Here is an 11,776-nt window from a genome sequence, read left to right on the forward strand (position 1 = left end):
CAAGTACGCTACCAGCGGCCTCCGTAGTCTAGGGGTCACGTTCCCACCTCATGACTCAAGGTACGCGGGTTCAAACCCGGCGGAGGTCGTGGAATTTTTAAGGGCGGAAAAATTCAGGGAACAAGTCCTCCGGGAGGGACTTTAAGCCGTGGGTCCCGTGTCGTAGATTTACGGCACGTAAAAGATCCTCATGTCTCTAGGAGACCTCTGAGCAAAATTAGGTAAAATGTTTCCCGCCCAAGTAGTTTCCAATGCCTCCGGTAGATGGGGAAGTATCGGGTACCACTGCCAGTAGAGGGGCCGAACTCGCTGGCTGAACGGGGCTGATAGCGAGCACCAGTACCGGAAGGGTATGGCGACTGGTAGAATATCAAAGGGGGACGTACAATAGATCAACAACCGGTCGCGGTGCATGGGGAAACCCACCCCCTCCAATAATGAATGAATGAATGAAGTACGCTACCGCGTTCCCCCTCCCCCCAAGGAGTACCCCTACTGCTGAGACGTTGGAAGACAGAATTGCATCAAATATATTGTTACGTTGCTCCAATATTAAATATTAAATATCACACTTATAATATCATGGTCGGCCCACTTCTAACTCAAAGGTACGAAAACCGTTCCATAAATAATAGATTGGACAAACGTAACGTTGAGCCAGTTGAAATGAGATTTCTGGTTCATATTGCTGAGCGCACACGGAACTGAAACTTTCAAACCAGGCATCAGTTAAATATTTATACACGTAATTTTACTGAAGAAGAGGAAGTTTAGCTGGTATGACTGCTGGACTGCTCTCTAAGCATATTTTACGTTGTGAACTAATGGCCCTCGGAGAGAGAGATGGAGACTAACAAGGATATGAGAAGAGAAAATATACCAGAAAGGAAAACTTGATAATAACTGTCATTGATGGATGAGCGTATGTGTGCATATGTGTAGGGGAAGAGTTGTAGAGCTCTTTTATGCTCAAGGATTCAGAAATGGGAAAACCTACATTGTTGGAGTGCTTTAGATTTTTAGAAGAACGAAAGTACAGATATAATGTAAAATATGTATGTTAAATTTAATACTGTGGATTCTACTCCAGCATTTTCTTTACTCATTTAGCACAAATATGCATTAAATTATTTTCTTTAGTTTAGTTGTTTAACGAATCTGATAGTGTCGAGGCTGTATAGCTTCGGAAAACATTTCGTAAAGAATTTGATGGTTTCACGGTGGTGACTATGAAGAAAGAAGTTTACTGGGATGTGGCACCGTATAGATGTGGTGTTAACCGACGTTTCGGAGGAACGTATCGCCTTCATCTTTAGGGTAGAAGGAAAAATAAATCCGCAAGCGAAGAGACCGTGAGAACCGGTACAAGCAGTCTCCTTGTCCTTTCATTACATCGCTCTAGTTATCTGCCATTACATTCTCAAGTGTTCTATAAGCGTGACGAGGCACAACATGATCGTATCCTTGGTGTTTAGGTTTATAGTCTTCAAGTCTAACCTAGCTTTTGGCTGCTTTTGGAGGTCGCATGGATATACTATATGTATAGTATAATACAACAATAGTGACCAGTGAACATAGGAACTCGGTCGACTATGAAGCCGTCACTTAATCAACTAACTATTTGTAAGAGCCCATTCATCAACTGTTATTACCGCGCGTTGGTGACCACTTCTGTAACTGCTCCTTAGTTTCTGTCACCTCTGCGTTGTCTCCTCTCTTATTCCCACTTGTACTCGTACTTGTACTCGCTGCCCGCAAGGCTCCTTCTGGTAGTGGAAAGGTTCAAGGTGGCGAAGGAACAATTTGGCTCCATGTAACCATACGGTACGTGTAGGTTAAGAGGGATTATGGGGTTGCACTAATCGATATTAACGGGAGAACATGTGAAATCTGTCTCGAGGTTTAACGGGCCTTCCTTCGGCGAGACAGGGGAACACTAAGAAATATTGAAACTCCTTCTTAGCCAATAAAATAATTAGCTTTAATTGTTCACACTTCTAACCCCACGTATTACACACGTATTACTCTTAAGTTCACTAATAGCCACTCTTCTCCAACGCTAAGTGTAAGTGCCCTTAATTGGTTAGTGGAAGGCGTGTAATTTTGCGTCTAGATCACTCAAAAGTTAGTTTGCGATTGTTGCAAAAGGCGTTACTTGAAGTTAACAAGCGTCTACTTCAAAATGACGTAAACTTCCCTCGTAATTAATCTTTGATTGGCTTACCAATTACGCGGTCCACAGTGCTAATCTGCACAGCCAATAAAATTCGCTTATTTAATTTAAATACATCCAGAACCTCCTAACAGATCCTGAAAGCCTCAGAAGCTTCTTTAATCTTGGCTGGAGTAACTACCACACATTCCATGCTAGTTATCGTGCGATGGTCTCGGGTCGCATGGGTCTTATCTAAATGCTCCATGCTAAAAATTCTCAAAACAGTTATAACAAGAACTGAGTATATGTCACTCTTAGTATAAACATTATATTAAGTCTTAGAGTATAAATATTGTAACGTGTTTCGTTACTGAATAGGCCGTAGAGATGGTTAATTGGTTTATTTAACAATCTACAAACAACGGCTACAAATAATTATAACAATGTTACGGGTTTTCACACTTTACAAACCCTACAACAAAATCTCTTAACACAATCTTCACCTGTCTTCACTTATTAATAACGCGGGAGCTATAAAAGTCTCCCTGAAATACACACTCCGAGTATAACTGTACTACAGCACTCACTATGTCTGGAAAGCACACAATAAGTCTTCCGCTCGCTGACTTCTTAGTTATCGCACACTCGCAGGCTGCTATGTTTCAACTGTAGTCGGCTGTTACTTTGTAACTCTGCCGTAGCCAATTTACAACTAACTCGTAGCTACTGTGCAGTCCGCTTATATAGCCGTGCGCTGATGCTAGTGTGACGTGGCGTATAGCCTAGGACGCTGTCGCTAGTGTGACGTGGCGTATAGCCTCAAGGTTGCGGGGACTCGGCTAACGTCGGCTCCGCTCGGCTCACTTCGGCTACGCTCGTGACGTCACCGCGCGTTGCGCGTTGCATAGCTACCAGGATGCGGGGTGATTACTTGCCGACTACGCGAGCGCTATGTTACCGCTACGTGCAGCTGGGGAGGTAGGGGTCAACATGTCACAATATATTTGAGATTATATAATTACTCGTAATTTTTATAAATGGCTTTGTGGAGGTAATGTTCGATTACACATTGGTTAATGACTGTTTCAGCTCAGACATATTTTATAACTACTTTGGCGTCCTCTGAAGAGGCGACGGATCTAAGAAAATAGTATAGTGGATATTCTCCTTTCATAATGTGACAGAATTGATTCTAATTCTTAAATGCATGGATCAAGATTCTTGTCTTCAGTAATGCATGTTGCATTCACCGCCTTACGTTTGTAGCACCAATCTTCGAAAACGACTTTTTCAACGCAACTCACGCTTTCTACCGCGACATAACCAAGAACTTCCTTATACTTGTTACGGGTGAAATTAATGGATCTGTAGTTAAACTGCATAATTTTTGTTTTCATATAGGCGTACTCTTGATGATCGAACAAAATTACACATATTGCATCTATATGAACAGTCGTCCCTACTTCAGGGTTTGTCAAACGTTTTTGGACCGCGGCCCACTTAGTTGCCGAATTTTCTCCACCAGACTACCCGAATATTAGACGAATTATTTTAAGATTTTGAATGAACTGAGAGTGATATTTAGTAAATAATCAAACTCCGTGACATCCAGAAAGAAAATAATATGAAGACTTTGCCATGAAAATCACATATATATTTGTGCGGACCATGATTTTGGGAAAGTCTACATTACACAACCGGATTGATTCCCAGTGCTTACTTAATGCACTCTGTCATGGTCTCTTTGCACAAAATCAATGAGTAGTGTTTTATTATCCGGAGTAATTAACGGCATTACACTTTATATAGGCCGTAGTGTATGCTTCATCAGAATTTTCATGTCAAGGGAAGCATTAACATTTAACATTGCAAATGGTCGTTTGCGTAAACTTCCATTATGTATTTGGAAGCAAAGTCTAAAAGCTGTAATGAGATGCATTATTGGACTCGAGGGATAGACCCTTAGGGAAATGCGATTTGAATATTTGCAAGTTTCATGACTCTTTGTACATCTTCGAATGGCGGACTGGAAATTTCCTTGCTAAATTATGGCATCACTTCTAGAGCAGTAGCTTCACTGTTCAGCTGTTTGCTCGAATGCTGTTCTCATATTTATCCTTACAGTGCAGGAGTATGGACATCCCGAACTACTGCATAATCTCCTGTGCTTAGCGAATGCAGACCATGTGTACGTAATATCCTTCTCATATTCCCCTATCACGATTACGTAAAAACACCGTTCATCGTCAAAATTATATATCAATGTAGGCCTACTAATAACGATAAATTTCAAGCATTGGGTCCGATTAATGATTCATTTGTTTAACATTCCTGTTTTAATTGGAATTTAATTGAACTGGAAAATTATTAGAACGTACATAGTTATACACTGAGAAGGGAAGGTAAAGTTAGCCCTGTGCCTAACTAATTAAGCACTACGCCATTAAGACGTGTAAGGGAGTGAATGGATTGATCCACGTTTTCTTGACCTCGGCACTAGTTTGAGGCGAGTGGTCAGCTTCACGCCCCGGCCGTTTTATCCCTGTCACACATTGGATAGGAGGTTGGCTGGGCCCCAGATTCGGTCTTCACGACATGGAGAAGTGAAAGTCCTTGCCTACACCGGGACTCGAACTCAGACCCATCTGTCGTCCAGCCCGTAGCCAGTCGCTATCTGACTGCGCTATCCCCGGCTCCTTATTGAGAACTGCATATACGACCGCTGAATTCCCGTGAAGACGCAAAAATTCAGACTCAAAACTGGTTTTCCCTGACTAGAACAAGCCAGATGTACCGCTGTGACAACGTGCTGAGTCGGATGTTGGCTCTTCTCTTGTTTTCCTGGGATTACCTTTCAGGATAATGGCCGTGTTCCTTGAATTTAATTTTCTTGACAGTGCAGCTGCTAACAATGGTCTTTCAGAGCACCTTTCTTCATTTATAAGGAAATACAAACTTATGGCACGAATTTCTCTTCGATGGTATGATTGCGTCCACCGCCTAAGTGGGTTTTAGTCAGATGACAGAAATTTATGATTTTGTATGAATGTAATTACTTGTATCTACCCTGTGCTCTGTCTGTAATTGGCCTTGCAGCTGTAGATTCGGAACGTGAATAATAAAGAATTGAATTATCATCATCATCATCATCATCATCATTATCGTCATCAAATTCATCATTACTATCAGTGCCACCAAATCAAGGAGGATGAGTTGAGCTGGAAACGTAGAAGTAAGGGGAAAAATCAGAAAAAAATTAAAAATTTATCCTAAAGATGAAGAAAGTGAGATCATATGGAAATTTACGCATGAATTGGAATTTCCCATTAAAATGGACCATAAAGAAATCTGTTGCTGAATGGATTCAAGTGGCTTAGGCCACAATAGTGGGGGCGGGGGGTTGCGTAATGTCAGCTTGATGAAAGGAGCAGCATGAGGCCCGTTTATCTACGCATTATATATGTGCGTCTTTTTTTGGCATTTGAAAATTCCGAGATGACAGTAATTAGAACCGGATATGACAAGTAGATCCGTGTTAATAAAGCGTGGTAGTAGTTTATGTAGTGTACCTCAACAGGAAGGAAATCTTGTAGTAGGAAACGAGCCGATCCCAGTGGCCGCGCGTTGTAAGGCATGAACTGTCTTCGCCCGCTCGAACACTGGGATCGTGGGTTCGAATCCCACTTGAGATATAGATGTCTGTATGCGACTGTTCCGTGTTTGTGTAAAGCAAAGAGCATGACAGGAACATAAGCGTTTCGTGATACGTCGAAGCGAGAAATCAAGATCGTGGCTGCCAGTACTTAATAGAGCAGTCATATTCTTAGAAAAATGAACAAGGAAAATAAATTGCTAAACATATTTGTGAAGGGAAATGTAACGTTGTTCGCAGTTCTTTCATGTACGGTAAGGTAAAGTGCCTATGCTTAACGAATTAAGCAATACGCCATGAAGGCTTATGGGGGAGTGGATATATAAATTAACATTTTCTTGACCTCTGCACTGGCTGGAGGTGAGCAGTCAGCATCACGCCTCGGCCGCTTTACCCCGGGAAAGGAGTCCCCTCTATCAACTGGATAGGAGGTTGGGTGGGCCCCACAACCGGTTTTGGCGTCTTGGAGAAGAGACAGTTCTAGACCGTACCAGAACTCGGACTCTTACGCTATCTCGATTTCCGAGTTCTTGCACTTGTATCCTAATTTTGTTGCATTAAAAGGTTGTAGTATTTCTGCATAGACTCGTTCTTCTGAATTTTTAAGAGACTTCGGTGTAAATAGAATTTGTAGTCCAATAAACAATTAGGTTTCTGTCTCATATTTTACTTAATGATATGTGTAAATAGTTTATAAATCTTGAAATGAGAGAATAGTTTTGAGTGATAAATTAGGTGATTCAGTAAGTCACTGTCTACTTTAACATATAATTCCGAGTGATGAATTAGAAGTACGGGGGTCACTCCAAAAGTAATGCACCGTATTCTTTTTACTCCCCCCGATTATTGTACCGCGTTCCTATTCAAGCAGCACACAGACACATTCGTCCCGCTTCTAATCAAACCTAGTTCATCCTTCCTCCGCTAGTGGTGCAGGTGTATCATTCATTAAACATGGCTGCTGTCAACGACGTTCGTCAGAAAGAAAGTGTTGTTACTGAGATCCTGGTGTGTGAGAACAAGACGGTGGGAAATATCCGCAAGCGACTGCCGAAGGTGTACGGGGAGGATACTTTCGGTCGCAGCACAGTTAGCCGCTGGGCGTAAAGAGCCTCAGGCTAGGCTGGGTATGCAAACATTCGTGATTTGCCTTGCAGAGACAGCCCACAGCGCTGACGGATGCCAGTGTTGAGAGAATGAGAAACATTATTATGGTGAATACACGCATAGCTATAACGCAGTTCTCACTCTGGCTGAACATTGAAGACGCAAGTGTATGTAGACTATTGTAATTCTCCGAGTTAGAAGAAATTCAGTCTTCGGCAGAAAAATCATGGCGACACTTTTTCCCGGGACACTCGAGGACTTGTGCTTGCCGTCACCTTGAGAAGAGGAATAACTGTTAATTTAGAAGCGTAAGTGAATACACTGATATGGCTTCATTCGTGGACTGGTGTTCAAGCACTGTATACTTCGTCACTTGATGCAAGTGACTGGGCAACTCAGGCCGATTTTTTTAACCGAAGGAGGGTCCACCGAACCCCCCCTCCCCTTCGAGTAGGAAGCTCTCTGCATAGGGACGAAGAGAAAAGTCTCTGCTCTACCAAGATTAGAAACCTAGCTGTCCAGAAATTGCCCAGTTGCTTTACTGACATATCCTGGATCGTTATGCAACTTTATTACGAAAATTATATATTCAGCTTTGTTTGAGACAAATTTCCGATGCAGGCCTTTCTCACTGGACTGATGCTTTGCACAGGTAGCAGTGAAGTGAGGAGTACGACTTCAGAAAATTTCATTGTTCTGGGAACACAACGGTCATAATTAGGATACTCGTATGTTTTATTCTTTTTCTTGTTTAGTTTCGGCGTGTCCTATTTCTGTCTTATTCTCTTTAGGCTCACCATTCCTCTACAGGGCCTGTCAGAGTATCATCTGTGGATTATACATAGAACAAATTTACTTATTACTCCATATTATCGAGAGTAGATTGTAATTATTATATTAAAATTCCTCTTTACGCAGATGAATTGATGTTTAAGGTGGCAGCAATGAGTACATTTTTCATATGTTAATGTTATAGATGGGACAGATCAGCCAGTAATGTGGTGGACTATAGGTTACATAATATGTTATCAGGCAGGTGTGGACAGATTCACCAAACTGTTGGGATCTGTCACGCTTTTTAAATAATGGGTTCTAGGTGCTGTTTCCAGAAGGGTGAAGAGGCTGATGAAGATGATACAGGCCGACATAGGGTCTCGGTTATTATTATGTCTAAACCTAACTCACTCCATGTGCCTTTAAAGCGATGTGCTCGCTTATATATTCTCTTAAAGTATTTAAAATTCCAGTTCTAGAATATAGTTGGTTGAGGCATTATACTAGAAGCCGGAAGGACGCGGGTTCGAGTCCCGATGAGGTGGATATTTTCAGTTGACCTATCCCTTCCAGCTGCACTGTGGCCCAGGGGTCGACTCAGCCTCTAACAGAAATGAATACCAGGAGTCTTCCTGGGAAGTTAATGACGGGCGGCCGGCGCTGAAGGCTGACAATCTTACCGCCATCTGTGAGTCGATTGTCTAGAAAAAATGTGGGAGCCTCGACGTCTCACATCCATAAGTGCCTTCACGGTCTGTTATGGGGATAACTTTACAATTTTACATATTCAAAATGTTCCACGTTTCAATAAATGAACCGTTCTCTGAATATAAATGGAATTCAGTGTAAGAAAATATATTGTGAGTTGTGTTAAGTGTAAGTATTCTTTCTTACATTTCATTCATAGAAAATATAACACAATGGAACAATAACTCTTTACTACTTTGTAATAATTCGCTCGATTGCCATCCACTGTGTAATGTAACACACAGAGGATTCATTCGGCTATGTCAAGAAAGCTGTGTATTCAGGTACTGCGCTATTAATTTCTGAAGCAAAATAACACAGAAGTTTCAGTCGAGATATGACCTTTGGCTCGACAGTGTTATAATAGAATATATGAGCCCAATAAATTCAGGCGTTCTAAAAGGGGCTGAAACTGCTTTTGAGCAGCGTGTAAAGTGCTGAGGGCTCTTGCCAAACCTTGAAGCCTATCCACTCAACTTTAACGTGGATGAGTAAACTTTTATTTTGAAGGAATTTGGCACTATTCCAGTTTATGAAGAAGGGTAATTAAGGCGCCATTAAATTAAGTTGGTAGTAAAACGAATTTGCAGTTTGACGTCAAGAAATACAAGAACGCTGGAAGACCAATTTGCAGTCTGAATTTAGATTACAATTTATACGAGAAGGTATACTGTATAGGATCTTAGTATATAATACCTTGAATGAAATTCACGATTCGCTCTTCTGAAAACATAACTCATGTCCACTGCAGTTGCAGTCACTACAGACAGGCCAGCTGCTTTAATGACAGCATGTTCAGGGTCTTTCTTTATTATTCTTGAGCACATACTTTTGTACTTTTGTTGCAAACTGCATTTTGAATTCCCTCAGGCAGACACTTTTAAACCAAGCAACTTTGCTCGTGCGGTTCTGCGTTCTGGAAGTTCTCGATTCGACATTCTGTCGAGACACTAACTATCTGACAGAATTATTGGGTTTTTGGACGTTTTCCATCGTCCGGTATTCTAGAAAATAGAAAACTTGATGTTTCGGAAACTGTGTCACTTCCCGTCCTCAGGTGATGGGGGAGACGCTCGGTTGGGACCCTTAGAAAAGGCTAATCTCACTCACTGGACAACTCCTATCAGATTCACTAAGCTATTTAATCATTTGAGAGCAGACTAATCTGGCGGGAGATAACAAGAAAATATACAATAAACATTGTGATGAAGCACGCACATGCTTGGAACTATGATAGAAAAGGGGGAACACTTTAGAATCTACTGTCTTGACTGAAAGTGTTCGTGTTATTCTCCCGTCCGCCAGGGAAGTGCTGGAATATTATCTTGAAGAAGACCACGGCCGGTTCCCTCCAGAACCTTACAGATTTATTATTATCGTCCCCCCAGTTCAACGCTGCATGGTCGGAGATGCTGATATCGTTAAGTAAACCGAAAATATCACTCTTCGCTCACTCCTATAGCTCAGCACTTCTTGAGAAGCTGCCAATTGTGCAACTTCTCAAGAATTTCCCAGTATTTTATTGAACCCGAAAGTTCGTTACCGTTTTCACAACAGCCCTCCACTGGTCCCTATCCTCAGCCGGGTCTATCCAATTCATACCATCCAATCCTATCTCTCTTAAGATTAATTTTATTATTATGCACCCACCTACACTTTGGTCTTCCAAGTGGTCTCTTTCCTTCTGGCTTTCCAACCAATATCCTATATGTATTCCTCTTCTCTCCCGTTCGTGCTCCACGCCCTGCCCACCTCATCCTCCTTCGCTTGATCATTCTAACAATATTTGGCGAAGAGAACAAATTATGAAGCTCCTCATTACGCAGTTTTCTCCAATCTCCCGTCTCTTCGTCTCTCTTCGGTACATATATTCTCTTCAATACCCTGTTCTCATCACCCTCAGTCTGTGCTCCTCCCTTAATGTCAGAGTGCATGTTTCACATAAATACAGAACCACAGGCAAAATTATAGTCTTGCATATTCTTATTTTTATGTTTTTTGACAACAGACGTGAAGACAAAATGTTCTGCACTGAATGGTAACAAGAATTACCCGAATTTAACCTCCTCTTAATTTCCTTCTGAGTCAGGTTTTAATTTGTTATAGTTGTTCCCAAATATCTGAACTGCGCCACATTTTCAAAGCTTCTGTTAACTGTCTTTATGTCGTGATTTTGTCCTGCATTCTGCTGACGAGATAGCAACATATACGTACTTATTTTTCCCTGTGTTTTCTTATAGACCAACCTCCTTGATAGCGTCAATTATATTTTCTGTGTTTTTCTGTGTGGTATCTAAGTTATCACGCAGTAGATTCACATCATGAGCATGGACTAACAGCTGATGTGTTCCATTTAATTTCAGTCCCACCTGGTTTTCCTGTGCCTTACTGATGGCATATTTTAAAGCAAAGTTAAAAAGCAGTGGCGATAAAGCTTTTCCTTCAGGTACAATAGGCCAATCAGTGGCCGCTGTGCCAAGTGAACCCAGCTGCACTCAATCCCCCACTATGTGAAAAAGAAGGTTCTCCTTGTTTTAGACCATTCTGGATAAGAAAGTTATAGGTAAATGTATACCTATACGAACTTTACTATATGTTTCGCTTAAACACATTTTAATCAGCCAAACTAGTTTCATGGGTACCCCAAACTCTCTGAGAATATTGTACAGTACTTTCCTCCTAACTGAATCATGGGCTTTCTTGAGGGCTATGAATAGCTGATGTACTGTNAGCTGCACTCAATCCCCCACTATGCGAAAAAGAAGCTTCTCCTTGTTTTAGACTAATCCGGATAAGAAAGTTATAGGTAAATGTATACCTATACGGACTTTACTATATGTTTCGCTTAAACACATTTTAATCAGCCAAACTAGTTTCATGGGTACCCCAAACTCTCTGAGAATATTGTACAGTACTTTCCTCCTAACTGAATCATGGGCTTTCTTGAGGGCTATGAATAGCTGATGTACTGTTTCATTGAACTCCCATTTTTTCTTCAGTATCTGATGAATACAAAAGATCTGATCAGTACTTGATCTGTTACGTCGAAACCCAAGCTGATGATCACCAATAATTTCATCTATATATGGACTTAACTTTGAGAGAAGAATATTGGATAAAATTGTGTATGAAGCAGTGATATCCCACGATAATTACCAGAGTCCGCTTTGTCACCCTTATTGTGAACTTGTACAATAATAGACTCCTTCCACTAATTAGGCAATTTGTCCTTATTCCAAATAGAATTAATTAACTTTTGGATCTTAGAACGTAATATTTCACCTGTTTCTTGAATAAGTTCTGCCGGGATTTGATCACTACCTGGTGATTTATACCTTCTC

The 11,776-nt window shown here is 41.2% G+C and overlaps 1 protein-coding gene and 1 long non-coding RNA gene across 2 annotated transcripts in view; one reads left to right on the plus strand and one right to left on the minus strand.

Annotated features, from left to right (window-relative positions):
* Positions 1 to 11,776, plus strand: part of LOC117282246 — a 537,046-nt gene that overhangs the window by 44,111 nt on the left and 481,159 nt on the right. The window lies entirely within an intron of this gene.
* Positions 1 to 11,776, minus strand: part of LOC111863630 — a 364,157-nt gene that overhangs the window by 44,055 nt on the left and 308,326 nt on the right. The gene's annotated exons all lie outside the window — the stretch shown is intronic.

This window comes from Cryptotermes secundus, unplaced genomic scaffold (genome assembly GCF_002891405.2).
Source record: "Cryptotermes secundus unplaced genomic scaffold, Csec_1.0 scaffold99, whole genome shotgun sequence".
NCBI lineage: Eukaryota > Metazoa > Arthropoda > Insecta > Blattodea > Kalotermitidae > Cryptotermes > Cryptotermes secundus.